This window comes from Heloderma suspectum, chromosome 7 (assembly GCF_057233095.1).
Source record: "Heloderma suspectum isolate Gila_16-S chromosome 7, 16-S_ref, whole genome shotgun sequence".
In the NCBI taxonomy this organism is placed as follows: Eukaryota; Metazoa; Chordata; class Lepidosauria; order Squamata; family Helodermatidae; genus Heloderma; species Heloderma suspectum.
Genome location: NC_139464.1, coordinates 104,342,330 through 104,356,762, shown reverse-complemented (window position 1 = coordinate 104,356,762; position 14,433 = coordinate 104,342,330). Strand labels below are relative to the sequence as shown.

General features: G+C 42.9%; 1 long non-coding RNA gene across 1 annotated transcript; it reads right to left on the bottom strand.

Annotated features, from left to right (window-relative positions):
• Positions 1 to 320: 320 nt before the first annotated feature.
• LOC146340138 (uncharacterized) lies at positions 321 to 13,888 on the bottom strand. The gene is made up of 3 exons (XR_014784482.1): positions 13,743 to 13,888; positions 1,039 to 1,133; positions 321 to 588 (listed from the first exon to the last, which is right to left on the bottom strand). It is a non-coding gene; the product is annotated as an uncharacterized LOC146340138 (long non-coding RNA).
• Positions 13,889 to 14,433: the final 545 nt, after the last annotated feature.

Sequence of the window (14,433 nt, the reverse complement as noted above, 5' to 3'; positions counted from 1 at the left end):
AATCCCTGGAAAATTCTGGAGCAGATGATAAAGCAATCCATCTGTAAGCACCTTGAAAACAATGCAGTGATTACTTGAAACCAACATGGATTTGTCAAGAACAAATCCTGCCAGACGAATCTGATCTCATGTTTTGATCAGGTCACCTCCCTTGTGGACTGTGGGAATGCTGTGGACATAACATACCTCGACTTCAGCAAAGCTTTCGACAAAGTGCCCCATGATATCCTGATGAGCAAACTAGCTCAAAGTGGGCTAGATGAAACAATGATCTGGTGGATCCACAGTTGGCTACAGAATCGGACTCAAAGAGTGCTTATCAATGGTATCTTCTCCAACTGGGGAGAGGTAACGAGCGGGGTACCGCAGGGCTCAGTCCTGGGCCCAGTGCTCTTCCACATTTTTATTAATGACTTGGAGGAGGAGGTGCAGGGAATGCTGATCAAATTTGCTGATAACACAAAATTGGGCAGGATAGCTAATAACTTGGAAGACAGAAACAAAATTCAAAGTGATCTTGATAGACTGGAGCGCTGGGCAGAAAACAACAGAATGACATTTAATAGGGATAAATGCCAAGTTCTGCACCTAGGAAAAAGAAACCAAATGCACAGTTACAAGATGGGGGATACGTGGCTCAACAATACTACAAGCGAGAAGGATCTTGGAATTGTTGTCGATCACGAGCTGAAGATGAGCCAACAATGTGATGTGGCTGCAAAAAAGGCAAATGCTCTTTTGGGCTGCATTAATAGAAGCATAGCTTCCAAATCCTGGGAAGGATTTGCCGAGGCACGTGGTTTGAGAGGGGGCTGGCATTATGGCTGAAAAAATGATTTCCCAGCTTTTGTGTGTTCAGTTCAACCATAACTCACGAACCACCGTAGGTTTTGCCACTGATTAACAAGCATATTATGACACTTATTATTATATCTGCCACTGCTCAGTACAAATGTGATTTGTGTGGTTTCCATGATAAACTCTGTATTATTGGCATCTTGCATGTTGCAGTCATGAAATACATGCAGCCTTACTTACGCTTCATGATTCTTCTTCCTCCAGAGTTTACATTTCATGCAGCAGAGTAAACTTTTGTGGTCTTAAGCCCACTTTGTCAGCAATATGACACAGTCCTAGGAAGAAGCCACTGGTGAGAAATTAGCATAGCAAGAAAGGCAACATTAACATCTAAAGAGGAACAATCACTATCTGTAGTGGGAAAGTCAATCTCCTGTATGTTGAATGAACTGAAATGGTATTTGGAGACTGGTGTTTGGCAAACTACAGGTACATGAATTCTCTGTTGTTGAAACTGGGATATAATAAACACATTGATGCTCCCAGCAGAAGGGAAATGTGTGCATAAATATTCTTTATCTGTATTTCAACTTGTAGCATCATCAATGGGTCTAGTTTGGACTGTAGAATTTGTACAACTTTAGAATGTGCCTATTGCTGAATTATAAGCAAAACCTGTATTTACATATTAGTGGGCTATCACCCTTCCCAAAAGCTCTCCCCAGGCTATATGAGTGGTATTTGTTTTCCCTACACTATGGGAGAGGTTTGCTGGTGCCATCCTTATGAAGTGATTTGAAAAGAATTACAAACAGTCAAATTATAATGCCAGCTGGTATTTTAAGGGTGTAACCCTATTAGACAGAAAAAAGTCCTAAAATTCCCAGCATGCCCCAGGTAGCATGGCTGGCTGGAGGGATGCTGGGAGTTGTAGGACCTTTTTTCTTTCTAAACACACATGGGAGTGTGCCTTTATTGATTTACTTTTAAAGAATAATAATTTTAAAAGTTCCACAGGAGTCTGTGTTCTGCAAAAAAACCAAACCAGTTTCTACAAGCGTCCATGACAGTTTTTGGCAGTTGTACCGGTGCAAACCCGCCTGTTCACAATGCAAGGGCGTGTCTTTGCCACAAACATTTAAACAAGCGGTGGCATCTGTCCCAGTGTGGTCCCCTGAAGCTGAATGTGACCGTTTTAGCACTCCGTAGCTGCTAGAGAATGCCCCAAAGGTCAAATTTAGCTTGAGGACAAGCTACATTTAACCCTTTTAATGCTGTGGAGTGGTTTGCCACCAAATTTCGATGGCAACCCCCCAGTCTTTTGGAGGGGTGGCCCATGGAGTGCAGCCTGCAGGGGGGCTGCAGGGCATGAAATGGCCCCCAGGCCTCCCGCAGTTGCCCACTCCTGATTTAAACCCTCAGGGTGTTTGCAGACAAAACTTCCAAACATTATAAAGAGTTCACTAGAACTCATTATTTCTTAAATTAATCTTCAGTTGAGAAGTGACACGTGAAGCCGAAAAGTTTTCTGCTCGAATAAACAGAGTTGCTTTGCTTTATTTTCTGTATTCAGTTGCAAGACTTACAGATTCCCTTTCAGCAGAAAACTTTAGAATCAGACTCATATTTTTTTTTATTAAATTGGAGGGATGTCTTTAGGCTGCTTGAAAGAATGTGGATAGCAAGTTGTCAGTTATTTAGTTTGTAATATTTTTCCTATCATGGGAGGTGTCATTTGAATTTCCTGCCTCAGACACCAAAATGTTTTGAGAAATTTCTTCATATGTTATGTTAAGTATAACAGAAAGTACGTGTTTTGGAACTAGGGATAGCATCTACCATGGATTCTTTGGAATCAGTGACGTATTTCTATTGGGTTACTGTTTGTCACATATATGAGGATCAGGATTTCCTGTCAGAATAGACTCAAGTACAAATATGACGCAGACAAACAGCTACAGTGTGTGACTTGCTTATGGTGATGTGAAGGCATGTTTGACATGAACCTCCCCAACCTGATGCCTTCCAGATGTTTTGGACTACAGCACCCAGGATTCCTGACCACTGGACATGGCAGCTGGAGCTATTGGAAGTCGATGTCCAAAACATCTGGAGGGCATCAAGTTTAGGAAGGTTCTACTCATTAATTAAAAGATATTATGACTATCTCTTCCAATTGTGTCCTATAAACTATATTCTTTTTAGGGTTGGGGGGGTTTGTTTTGTTTTTACAGTTCAACCATTGTTTAAAAAATCATCTTCTCCCAAGGGGGATTAAAGAGAGGAGATGCTTCACATTTATGTGGTTACTTGCACAAAGGCATCCATTTTTCACCAGTGAGAGAAACCTTTTCTGTTTGGTTGTTTGATGTGGCTTCAGAGGAATCAAAGCCCAAAAGATCAAAATACTCGGAAGACTGCGATGCTGAAAGGGCAATCTGAAAACGTGCTTCACTTAATGGAAAATGCTCCACGAATCCCTAGAGGTGTTCGTTTTTAACACTTGCATCCCCGCTTTATAAATAGCAGCTGTTTTTTAGTGATCCACATATAACCTCTTGGGCAATGATCAGAAGAACCCCTTAGCTCTGTGGAAGACGTTACGTGCATCAGGGCATTTCGCTTCTTTTTTCCACCCCTAAGAACAGCTTCTTGTGCTGCTATGCAAAGCATTTTTGAGACAGTCTCGAGTTTCCATTGTGCATTGTCAAGAACCATGGAGAACTTGGGCAGCAATCCTATGCACCCTTACCTGGGAGTAACTGTATTGGGGCTTACTGTAGAGTAAACATGCTTAGGATTGAACTGCGGACACTCCACTGCTTATGCAGAGCGCTGTGTACCCTTCAGGGTTACAGTTTAGGATCACTGAGCTGTTGTTGGATCAGAGGGCCACTCCACATGCTACAGGGTAACAAACCCGGGTTTGCCATTGAGTGAAAACGGCAGGAAGCTGCAGTCAATCCCGAGGGTACCTGTGTGATATATGGGTTTCCAAACACCTATTTGTCAGTCACACTTTACATCTTTAGATGTACACTGTAAAAAGCCTTGTGTAATATGTGAAGAAGGAGAGAAGGGAGAAAGGATTGTAATATATTTAACAGTCTCCATCGAGCAATTTACAAGAATACTTCACAACAGCTAACTGAACTGTGTATATATGTTTTAATTTTGAATATTCCAGTCAGTATTTTTATAGAATTTGGAATATGTATACGCATCGTTTAAAAGAGCAATATCAGTTAAAGAGTGGCTAATGAAATATCTTGAATAAGGTAAACTTAAATTAACTGAAGCAATACGTAGGAGGAATGATACTCAACAAATATTCAATGTTGCTGAAAAAGGGGCATGTTTTATAGATTACTGGAATACACATTGAGCCAGTTCACATGCAACAATTGTTTGTTAACTATGGGGTGTTTGTGAGCGAGCGAGCAAGCATGTTGGATCCTGACCATGTGGCTGCTTCTGCTGCACTAAACAACCCAAGGACATCCCAAGAACAAGCACAAACCATGGGTTCAAATTCTGGGTTGTTTCTCCCTCAACGCAGAGTTCCAGGTTTGTATGTCACTGAGAACAACCCAGGGATGGAGTGTCTCTGGGCTGTTTAGCGCAGCAGATGTAAGTGAGCAGGTGGGAGCCAGCATGCCAGCTCCCGCATGCTTCCAAACAACCCATGGTCTGGTTAACCATTTGTTGCATGCTAACTGGGTCATTTGCAATTATATCAGACTTAATGGGTCTGTATTTTTTGCCTAATGAACAAAGTATTGTCTCTTGTATAGCTGGAATTGTTCAATAAACAAATTTTTTAAAAATGGGAAAACAGTGTGATGACATATATGGAAGTGTTGAAAAATGATGGGGAATATGAGGGAACAACAGGTTGTTATGCCAGACACAGAAACTACAACCCGTCAGTTTTTCACAGCTACTGGCCCCAGACTCAGAAGATGTGCACAGTAGGGCCACCGCCTTTAATCACTTAGATCAGCCTTCCCCAACCTGGTGGCCTCCAGATGTGTTGGACTTTTCACAGCTACTGGCCCCAGATAGTGGGGGACAGAAGGTTGGAACATATCAGACCGACTCTGGCCCACTTGCTTTGGCAGCCTGTATGTTTCCGAGCGCAATTCAAGGTGCTGATTTTAACCTATAAAGCCTTACATGGCTGAGGACTGCAATACCTGATGGAGTGTCTCTCCCGGCTCAAAGATACCGATACACTATGCTCAACGTTTAAGGTCCTCCTCCGGGTGCCTCCTCCAAGTGAGGCTCGGAAGACAGCAACAAGGGAGAGGGCCTTCTCAGTGGTGGCCCCCCAATTATGGAATGATCTCCCTGAAGAGGCTTGACTGGCACTAACATTACTATCTTTTCAGCGCTAGGACAAGACTTTTTTCCCAGGCATTTGGCAGCATGTGATGAGTTTTCAATTCATCCTGGATTTGTTTTATGGTTTGACTGATTGCTCAAAGTTGTTTTTAGATATATGTTGTCTCTGTATATACTTGTTGTATGTTTTTATGTTTTTAAATTTTGTATATTGTATTTTTAATGTTTCAGTCTTTGTAAACCACCCAGAGAGCTATGGGGAGGTATAAAAATGTAATAATTTTCTCTACAAACCTATTTCAAATGCAGTTAATGACTTAGGGCACAACCCTATGGCCCTAGACAGTGTCTAGACAGCCATAGGATTTTTCAGTTTCTGGGAACAGAGTTCCCAGAAACTTCACTCCCCACCCCTCCCCCACTGCCTCGTAGGTAGTGCGGTTCATCCCCGGCTCCATGCTCATAAGAGCAGTGTGGAACTGGCAGAAGGGGGGCATTCCCAGGGGTTGGGAGTGGAGACCGCAGAAGCATAGGTATGACACTTCCTATGCGTTGTCTGGCCTCCCCCACACACTCTGACACACCCCAACTACACAGCTGAAATCAGCTGTCTAGCTGCAAATGCAGGGTGGATGGAGCACAGAGGAGAGGATTCCCTCTGTGTTCCATCTGCTCTGCGTTGGGTAGATAGCTGCCTCCGAGTTGGGAGGTGGCCCACTATCCCCATAGGATTGCACCCTTAGATTTCTTTAATTGGATGACAGCTGTAGTGCATAGCAATGGGCTGTGTGCATTTGCTCTAGGCATGTATCTCCATGTGCCAGTGAGATGGTTGTTTATCAGCTGTAACTGCATCAGCCTTCCAGCAACTGTAACTGAATGAGCAGCCTTGAGTACTGGAAGCCAGATGCAGGAATCCAGAGATGGGAGCTGTATATGCAGCACCACTTTGCACTCATGATCCCGGATCCATGCACAGAAGCCTGCTTTAATCATCCTTGCCAGATTGTGGTGACTGCCTGTGTATTTTCAGACATATTCCTGAAGTGAAGGGAAGCTGCTTTATCACATGAAAATTTTGGAAACTTCAGATCCTCCAACCGTTACCAGATTCTACATAATTCCATGCAAAATAACAGCCCTGGACATGTTTATTCCAATGCCTAGTCTGGCTAACCTTTAAAAAAACAGTTATTTGAGATTAATCATTAATTCTTACCACTTTCTAACAGCTTCTCAGTGCTGTCACCCAGCCAGCCTCTGCAAACCTAGAGTAATTAAAACTGATACCTACAACTTGCAGAAGCATCAAGAGTGTGCATCTTCTAATCTACCCAAGGCATTTCTAGTCAATGGAGAAACATTTGTGTGCATGGATTTCATGTATGTTGCGCTTATGTTCAGTGCAAAGTAGCACTCATTTGGGTCAAAGCTAAGAAGGGGGAAAGACCCTCCATTCAGGCTGGGTGGAGATGGAGAAGAATTAATTGTTGTTGTTGTTGTTCAGTCGTTCAGTCGTGTCTGACTCTTCGTGACCCCATGGACCATAGCACGCCAGGCCTTCCTGTCCTGCGCTCTCTCCCGGAGCGTGCTCAAGTTCATATTCATTGCATCCGTGATGCTATCTAGCCATCTCATCCTCTGCCGTCCCCTTCTCCTTTTGCCTTCAGTCTTTCTCAGCATCAGGGTCTTTTCCAGGGAGTTTTCTCTTCGCATTAGGTGGCCAAAATATTGGAGCTTCAGCTTCATTATCTGTCCTTCCAATGAGCACTCAGGGTTGATTTCCTTTAGGATGGACTGATTTGACCTCCTTGCAGTCCAGGGGACTCGTAAGAGTCTTCTCCAGCACCACAGTTCGAAAGCATCAATTCTTCGGCGCTCAGCCTTCCTTATAGTCCAGCTCTCACAGCCATACATTACTACTGGGAAAACCATAGCTTTGATTAGACGGACCTTTGTCGGCAAGGTGATGTCTCTGCTTCTTACTATGCTGTCTAGGTTTGCCATAGCTTTCCTCCCAAGGAGCAAGCGTCTTTTAATTTCATGGCTACAGTCACCGTCTGCGGTGATCTTGGAGCCCAAGAAAGTAAAATCTGTCACTGCTTCCATTTCTTCCCCTTCTATATGCCAGGAAGTGATGGGGCCAGATGCCATGATCTTCGTTTTTTTAATGTTGAGTTTCAAACCAGCTTTTGCACTCTCCTCTTTCACCCTCAACAAGAGGCTCTTGAGATCCTCTTCGCTTTCTGCCATTAGGGTGGTATCGTCTGCATATCGGAGGTTATTGATAATTCTCCCAGCAATCTTAATTCCGACCTCTGATTCATCCAACCCGGCATTTCTCATGATGTACTCTGCATATAAGTTAAATAAGCAGGGTGACAATATGCAGCCTTGTCGTACTCCTTTCCCAATTTTGAACCAATCGGTTGTTCCATGTCTGGTTCTTACTGTTGCTTCTTGACCCTCGTACAGGTTTCTCAGGAGACAGGTAAGGTGGTCTGGTACTCCCATCACTTTATGAATTTGCCACAGTTTGTTGTGATCCACACAATCAAAGGCTTTAGCGTAGTCAATGAAGCAGAAATAGACGTTTTTCTGGAATTCTCTTGCTTTCTCCATGATGCAGCGAATGTTGGTGATTTGATCTCTAGTTCCTCTGCCTCTTCTAAACCCAGCTTGTACTTCCGGTAGTTCTCGGTTCGCATACTGCTGAAGCCTAGCTTGTAGGATTTTGAGCATCACCTTGCTGGCATGTGAAATGAGCGCAATTGTGCGGTAGTTTGCACACTCTTTGGCGTTGCCCTTCTTTGGAATTGGAATGTAAACTGACCTTTTCCAGTCTTGTGGCCACTGTTGAGTGTTCCAGATTTGTTGGCATATTGAATGCAGCACTTTAACAGCATCATCTTTTAGGATTTTAAATAGCTCGGCTGGAATACTGTCATCTCCGCTAGCTTTGTTGTTACTAATGCTTCCTAAGGCCCACTTGACTTCACTCTCTAGGATGGCCGGCTCAAGTTCAGTGACCGCACTATCATGGCTATCAGGGACATTCCAATCTTTCCTGTATAGTTCTTCTGTGTATTCTTGCCACCTCTTCTTAATCTCATCTGCTTCTGTTAGGTCCCTGCCTTCTTTGTCCTTTATCATGCCCGTCTTTGCACAAAACGTTCCCTTGAGATCTCCAATTTTCTTGAAGAGATCTCTAGTCTTTCCCATTCTGTTGTTTTCCTCGATTTCTTTGCATTGTTCATTTAAGAAGGCCTTCTTGTCTCTCCTTGCTATTCTCTGGAACTCTGCATTCAGTTGGGTATATCTTCCCCTTTCTCCCTTGCTTTTCGCTTCCCTTCTTTCCTCAGCTACTTGTAAAGCCTCATCAGACAGCCACTTGGCTTTCTTGCATTTCTTTTTCTTTGGGATGGATTGAGTTGCTGCCTCCTGAACAATGTTACGGACCTCCATCCATAGTTCCTCAGGCACTCTGTCTATCAGGTCTAATCCCTGAAATCTATTCCTCACCTCCACTGTATATTCATCAGGGATATGATTTAGGTCATACCTGAACGGTTTAGTGGTTTTCCCGACGTTCTTCAATTTAAGCTGAAATTTTGCAAGAAGCAGCTCATGATCTGAGCCACAGTCAGCTCCAGGTCTTGTTTTTACTGACTGTATGGAGCTTCTCCATCTTTGGCTGCAAAGGACATAATCAATCTGATTTCGATATTGACCATCTGGTGACGTCCATGTGTAGAGTCGCCTCTTGTGCTGTTGGAAAAGAGTGTTTGCTATTATCAGCATGTTCTCTTGGCAAAACTCTATTAGCTTTTGTCCTGCTTCATTTTGTACACCAAGGCCATGCCTGCCTGTTATCCCGGTGATTTCTTGACTTCCTACTTTAGCATTCCAATCCCCTATGATGAAGAGGACTTCTTTTTTGGGTGTTAGTTCTAGAAGGTGTTGTAGGTCTTCATAGAACCGATCTACCTCAGCTTCTTCGGCCTCAGTGGTTGGGGCATAGACTTGAATTACTGTGATGTTGAATGGTTTGCCTTGGATTCGTACTGAGATCATTCTATCATTTTTAAGATTGTACCCCAGTACTGCTTTTCCCACCCTTTTGTTGACTATGAGTGCTACTCCATTTCTTCTAAGGGATTCTTGCCCACAATAGTAGATATGATGGTCACCTGAATTAAATTCGCCCATGCCTGTCCATTTTAGTTCGCTGATTCCCAAGATGTCGATGTTCAATCTTGCCATCTCATGTTTGACCACCTCCAGCTTACCTTGATTCATTGATCTGACATTCCAGGTTCCTAAACAATATTGTTCTTTACAGCATCGGATTTTCTTTTCACCACCAGACACATCCACAGCTGAGTGTCCTTTCGGCTTTGGCCCAGCCGCTTCACTCTTTCTGGCGCTACTTGGAAATACCCTCTGCTCTTCCCCAGTAGCATATTGGACACCTTCTGACCTGAGGGGCTTATCTTCCGGCGTCATATCTTTTAGCCTTGTGATACGTTCCATGGGGTTTTCTTGGCAAGAATACTGGAGTGGGTTGCCATTTCCTTCTCCAGTGGACCACATTTTGTCAGAACTCTCTGCCATGACCTGTCCGTCTTGGGTGGCCCTGCACGGCATAGCTTATGGCTTCACTGAGTTACTCAAGCCCCTTCGCCACAACAAGGCAGTGATCCATGAAGGGGAAGAATTAATTGGTCTATATCAAAATGGTCATATGCTATTTTTGTCACTTCGGTTCACTTCAGCTTCTGCCCCAGAAGTACACACTCCAGCACACTGCTAAACATGCTTAAAAGTTGTTTCACACTTGGATGTTCCTCTCTTGCTTGCAGCATCAAGTAGTCTCCTACAAGCTATGAGGGGGCTATAAAAGCTCAGACATCTCAGATAGAGCTTTAGCTTTTCCTCCAGCACAATAGACATAATTCACTTTCCCACTGATTTTGAATCCCACGGATGGGAAAATCAGGCATATGCTTAAATTTCTCACATTGAAATCAATGGGACTTAAATGGTGCTTCGCTTTAACTGAATTGTGCACAGTGATATTTTAGTTTACACATTCAGCTGTGAAATATAAAGTGATGTACATAAAAGTACGAATTGTATCTTACTGAAGTTAATGAGGTGAATGTGTGCTTCTCCGGGTCTGATCCAATGTACAATTTTCTAGGAATCCAGATTTAGAAAACAGACTGGATTCATTCCTAAAAAGACTGGTATTGCAATTTATTGTGTTATTTGAACATATTCCATAAATAGAATTCTTTTCTTAATCATGGTTTCTATTGATTTTTTCTATAGATTAACAATGCGTAATAATAACATGCCTAAGCTGATTCAACTGCTGTTGCTGCCTATTCCATAATTATGTTGTGAATTATTAAATACGATCATAATGAAAAATCTTTAAACTGTGTGTGTGTGTGTGTGTATATATATATCTCGCAACAACAGCTCAATCAATGGAAAGGCTCGACAGCAAGTAACCCAAATGAAGAGAAAGAAGGAAAGAGCAAATGAGTAGGGCTTCCTTTTTCTGGCAGACCTCCTGTGCCTACAACAGTTGCACGACAGACAGAAATTGAACTGGTGTAGCTTTCCCCAGCCTGGAAATTAAGTGGTGGGAGGAAACCTTGGCTTATGAATTTCTGCCTGTTGTGCAGCTGTTAAAGGCACAGGACCATTGTCACTGGCGATCGTACCACAGAGATATAATATGATATTTGATTTGCAGCCTAATCCTCTGGGCAGGCAAATGGTGAACTATGCTGTGTTTTCTGGTGCATTTGGTCAGTGAAATCAGCCTGTTGAAAGGATTACATAATTATAATACTTAACAGTGCTTCACAGAAGTTATTCCACTAATCCACACGTGGGCAACTCACAGCCTACAGGCTGCATTTGTCATGTGACCAATCTCTGCGGAGCCCATGGAGCTCTACAGTGCCCTGTCCACTTTAGCCTGCTGCTCAGGTGATCAGTCATCAGCTGGGTGGCGGGGAATAGAATGCTGGTTCCCCAATGCTATTAGAAGCAGGAAAAGCATGATCTGATTTGCTGAGGGGAGGCAAAGTTAAAGCCCCCACCCCACCCCAGCATTCCTTTTTTAAGATTGCTGTTTCCCCTCTGCTAATAGGGCAAAATGTGGCTGTGAAGCATTCTGCAGGGGCCAACGTGGTCCCCAATCCAGAAAAGATTGTCCACACCTGTGCTAATCCTTACAAGAACCCCATAAAGTAGGTCACTGTTATTATTCCCATATTGAGGAGGTGCAGCAGAGGCAGAAAAAAATGTATCTTGGCTATGGCCACCTAGTAAGTTCTTTGAACCCTATACCTCCCTATTTCTATCACCTGAGTACCTTACACTGACATAATAGGCCAAAGCCACCAGAGGGTCCAGTGCAATGGCAAAACCTTCCCTTTCTTACCCCTTTATCTTCGTAACACTGACTTGAATAGTTACACTGCTGGCAGAAGTGGGATCCCTGCATAATACAGGTATAAATTTACAATACATTTCCCCATATATGTCTCCCAGGCCATATAAATTTGGCTTATAACAATGTTGAACTGAGGAATCTTCTTTAAGTCTGGTGGTTGTTTCCAAGATTTCCGAAATTAAAGTTAAGTAATAGGGTGTTGCTCTTGTGTTGGTATATACTGCGTCAGCTTTACCAGCCAGTTCTCCTCAAACAACCTTTAGTGAATCATCCTGCAGATCTTGCACACACCAGACTTCTTTGATTTGTCGGGGTGGAAAAATTCAGGTAGGAGAGAAAGAGAAAGATATTCTGCTATTTTATCATTTACCGTACCTTGAAGTGTTTCTGAGATCAACCAAGGTGAAGCACCTGTTCTTCCTTAGGTAAATATTTTGTGTTGCAAGACTCAGCCCTTTTATCATTCCATTCATAAATTCAAGGCGTATTCCTTATTCCAATAACAACGTACCCCAAATGCATTTTACACTGCAGAATTTACGCTGAAGTAGGGCTACCCTACAACATAATCATCCCATGACATTGTTGTCCATTGTTGCCTGCATAATGTCCTCAAGTTTCTTGCTGCTTACTGTTTTCTTTATGGGGGGAAAAACACATCCGGCATAAAATATCCTAGAATCTATTGGTTTTGCTATGGGGGTGTCTATATGTCGCCCAAACAAAGCAATATTTTGGGGTTATAAAATATCCGCATGGGTTTTTCCAAAGAAAACTGGACTAAGAAAGTAGGTTTAAGTACTCTGGGTGCCAGTAGGTTGGCACAAGCCATGGTATTTCTTTGGGGAACATTTACCTCAACTGAGACAGATTTATTTGGGGGGTTATAAAATACCCCACAAGATCAAAAATGTTAGTTTGTAGTAATATACAGCTTTACCTAAAGTTTTACCTTGACAGTTTATGATACATGTCTAAATGAGATTAATGCATACTTCTTCTGACACTACAGACACATAGTTGTTCATGGGACATTTTGCCATCTCAGGTTACACTGGAAAATGGCTTGTGTGTTTTTTGTTACGAGTTCTGCATGAAGGTTAAGAAAACAGAAATGTGAAGGATTGCTTTGAGGGAACACCAAGGTTTGCTTCAAGGCCTTCTATTTCCCACTGTTCTGTTACTCAAACCAGTCCTGCAACTGGTCTGTCTGGTGGTCCCTGCTTTTGACCTTTGCTCTAGTATTTAATGTCCATGTAGCTTCAACCTTGACCTGATAATGGCTTTTCCCCTGTTGCCACTTCATTTGTCTTTTACCTCATGCTCCCAAGTACCATTGGCCACAACATATAAGCCTAGTTCTCACTGAGACAGTAAACAGGTATCTGGACTGTACCACTTCAGATGATAAGGGCTTATATGACAGAACTCATTTCTTTCGCACTACCCCCCCTCCGAAAAAAAGAATGTGATTGGTACCATAGGTACCATAAAAGCCTTTGGAAGATCCTATCTAACATAAGAAGTCGCTTGATCATAGAGAGGCAGGGTGTGAAGTTCACTTCCTAAGGACAGATTTTTTTTTAATGTTGTGTGATTCTCGGAGTCCTCTGCTCCTGCACAATCCTTTGCAGTTATTTCTTGTTCCTAGGCTCTAACATCTTGTTCAGTAGATACTCAGATACTTGGCATAAGTCCCTTTGGCTGCAGTGTCCTGTGCTGTCCCTTGGTCAACTCTGGCCCTTCTGCCCACCAATCTCATTGTCCACAGCCAGCGTGGAAGCAGAGATCGCTGCCAGAGGGACACATCACCCTTCCCAGACAATTGTACCAGTGGTTTATAATGTAGTAATAAGTGTTCCCATTCACCAGCATTTCTATCTCAAACTATTGAGGATTTAACTTGAATGAACTGAATGTACCTTTTGACAGATTTAGGAGCTGGCTTTTTACGTGTTTTTCCCCCTAACCACTGTATCTGCTGCCTTCATGACCCACATCTTTAAAATCCACCTGTTCTGCAAAGGTGTGTGTCATATACATAGAGAGGTGGTGGGGCTACTCAGTATCCTGCAATCTAACCTGCAGAACAGGAATCTTCTGCAAAGCAGGTGGAATATTATACCTTCAGCTGCTGGTTCACCTGTTGTTTTTCTTCTTGTTGCTTTATTTCTGGGTTGTTCCCCTCCTCCACTTCTGTATTTCATTCCTGCTGCCCAGTCACCTCTCACTCTCAGTACTGGAATAGGGTTTTACCTGCAATAAGTTCAGCTGTGAAAGTGGATTAATTGGTTACGAAAGAGCTGAAGGTACATCTAACATGTATGAAGTTGTGATGACACAAAAAGTCAGTTGTGACTGCATGGTATGGTTATGTACAATATACAGCCCCGGTGTAAATTCCAGACACAGGGCTTGCTTTGTATGATATGCATCAAATCCCCCATGCTAAGCTGAAGAGTATTCAAGAATAAAGTGACTAAGTGAGTGTCATGAGAGAAAGGCTGTCGCTAAGTAAAATTGAACAAAAAAGGCAGTTCGTGTCTGCAGAGTGCTGCTCAGCTAACAGACGGCTAACAGCTTTCTTAATACATTTTCCAAAGCCATAATTCAAATTCATAGGTTAGCTGTGTTGTTTCGCAACAACCTCAGCTAAGCCTGCTAAATCCCTCTGATGTTTGCAGCAAAAGCTCAGATGATGATGAAGAAGCCAAATTCATATCTCTGTCCTCTACCCATCTTAGCTCAGCATTCACAGGTGATCATGAGAAAGCCTGGTGAAAAAAGTACACAAAAAAATGCGGCCTTTTATTCAT